This window comes from Elephantulus edwardii, unplaced genomic scaffold, assembly GCF_000299155.1.
Source record: "Elephantulus edwardii isolate Elephantulus edwardi_28Jun2011 unplaced genomic scaffold, EleEdw1.0 scaffold00007, whole genome shotgun sequence".
Lineage (NCBI taxonomy): Eukaryota > Metazoa > Chordata > Mammalia > Macroscelidea > Macroscelididae > Elephantulus > Elephantulus edwardii.
In genome coordinates, this window is record NW_006399757.1 from 9889525 (window position 1) to 9892174 (window position 2650).

Below are 2650 nucleotides of genomic sequence, written 5' to 3' on the forward strand. Positions count from 1 at the left end.
GGGGGAGGGTGAGAGGGAAATTGGAAGATTCTGTTCTCGAAAACAATGTATTCAAATTTTGTAAATAAACTAGTATTTTTTTAAAAATTACTATAGCCTTGGTTTTTTGCTGCTTTGGGATGGCAGTCCTTATGGACAAGTTAAGGAAAGTTTTTGAAGTCATATATTTTGGGATCATGTTTGATATGTATTATTCCACTTTTTACCCCAATAGCAGGTGTCCTTGAGCCTTTGCCTAGGGTGGAAGTCTGCTCAAAGGTGTGGCTTCACAACTCCAAAGGGGGAGGGGAAGCGACTGCTGGCAGGGCCTGGAAGACTCCACTCTGGGAGCCTGTGGCCCTCGGGCCAAATTTATTAATTTTTGAATGAATATTCCTTGAATGACACAGCAATCTTTTGTCTACTTGCTGAATTGAGAAACTTGGTGTTGCTGTGATGCTACACACGGTTCCAAAGGCTTGTCAAATACCATAATGGTTACCCATTATGTACAGTGTTTGGATGAGCTTCCAGATTGATTTATGCTTGGAAGCAGGAGTGGCATCCACTTCTTAAACTAGATGCGTCTGGAAACTCTAACAAACTCTATAAATGTACAGAAATGATGTTAGTCATAGAGCAGAGTTTAGATCTTTTGTGCAAAACTTACTCTCATTCATATTCGACTTGAGGACACTTAACCACTGCTAAGTGAAACTAGTGCTGTTATATCTGGAGGAACACTCTTCCTCTTGTACATCACTCTTTGCCAACTTGCAGTATGAAATAACTTGGGTTTGCTGTGATGTTGAACCTTGTACCATTGGGCTATCAAACACCAGAATGGTTTCCCCAATGTGGACAGTGTTTGGGGGAGCTCCCAGTTGTAAAACAGGTTGGGAAGCAGGAGTGGTATCCACTTCCTAAACCACATGCCTCTGGAAACTCTACGAACTTGGAGAAATGACAATAGTTGTGGAAAGCCATTAGGTCTCTTGTTCTTAGAGTCTTTATGAGTCACAGCCGACTCAAGGGCAATCAACAACAACAACTTAGCCTTGGAAATCATATGTTCAGGCTGACTCTCCTACAGGGTTGCAATGAGTCAGAAGCAATGCAAAGGCAGTAAACAACACAAGTAAAATTACCAAAAAGCTGTTCAGGTGTTAGATAATGACAAATTACAAAAATTAGATTAAGAAAACAATTTTTATATTTTAAAATTAAAATTGTAAGGGAGCTCTGGTGGCTTAGTGGCAAGAAACTGCACTACAATCCCAGAGGTGTGCGGTTCGAATCCACCAGATGCCCTGCTGGAGGAGGGACAAACTCCTCCTGTACCAGTCAGATCCAATTTGACGGTTTACACACACACAAAAAAATAATAAAATAAAAATAAAAAATTAAAATTGTGGTACTTATTTTGCAAATAAAAATAAATTGATCTTCAGTAGGAAAAAAATCTATTTACATATAAAGATGCTATGCTGGTCCACCACCAATTACACACACATTCTTGAATTCTCCTTTCTGAAAGAACCACCATTTTCTCCTTAGCTCTTTTCTTAGTTATCCAGTGCTGATCTTAACAGATAGACCGTTCTTTTTCCTGAGAAAACACCAAATGAAGGACGAAGCCTTTGCAGCAGGAGGGCTTGGACGCCCTGGGGGCCCTGGGATGGGACCCTGCGGCAGTTTCCGCCGAGGCTTCGGTAACAGTCTGCATGGTTGGGGCCTCGGAGCGTGAGGAGGCAAAGCTGAGGACAAGGAGTGGCTCCCCATCACCAAGCTGGGCCGTCTGTCAAAGATATGAAGATCAGATCCCTGGAGGAGATTTATCTCTTCTCACTGCCCATCAAGGAGTCCGAGATCATTGACTTTTTCCTGGGGATGTCCCTTAAAGATGAGGTCTTAAAAATCATGCCTGTGCTGAAGCAGACACGTGCTGGCCAGCAGACCAGGTTCAAAGCCTTTGGCACCATTGGAGACTATAATGGCAGTGTTAGATTGGGCGTCAAGTGCTCCAAGGAGGTGGCTACTGCCATTAATGGGGCCATTATCCTGACCAAACTCTCCGTTGTCCCTGTGCGGCGTGGCTACTAGGGGAACAAGTTTGACAAGCGTTGCACCATTCCTTGCAAGGTGACTGGGCACTGTGGTTCTGTATTGGTGCACCTGACCCCTGAACCTTGAGGCACTGGAATCATCTCGGCCCCTGTGCCCAAGCAGCTGCTGCTGATGGCTGGAGTTGGTGACTGTCTCACCTCAGCCAGGGGCTGTAAAGGCATCCTGGGCAACATCACCAAGGCTACCTTTAATGCCATCTCCAAGACCTACAGCTACTTGACCCCAAATCTCTGGAAACTGTGCTCACCAAGTGTCTCTACCAGGAATTCACTGACCATCTCATAAAGACTCACACCAGAGTTTCTGTGCAGAGGACCCAGGCTCCAACTGTGGCCACCACATAGAGGATTTTCTATAACAAGTAAAGGAAAGGAAGGAAGGAAGGAAGGAAGGAAGGAAGGAAGGAAGGAAGGAAGGAAAGAAGGAAGGAAGGGAAAGAGAGACCACAAAAGTATACCAATGAAGGAATTTTTCTTTTACTTTTTCAAAGAGAAGAGTGAACTTGGTGGGTGGGGTGGGCAGGGAGAAAAGTGCAACAATGAAT

At 44.3% G+C, this 2650-nt stretch overlaps 1 pseudogene; it reads left to right on the forward strand.

The window, feature by feature from the left end:
- Nucleotides 1-1603: 1603 nt before the first annotated feature.
- LOC102848859 lies at nucleotides 1604-2450 on the forward strand (annotated as a pseudogene).
- Nucleotides 2451-2650: the final 200 nt, after the last annotated feature.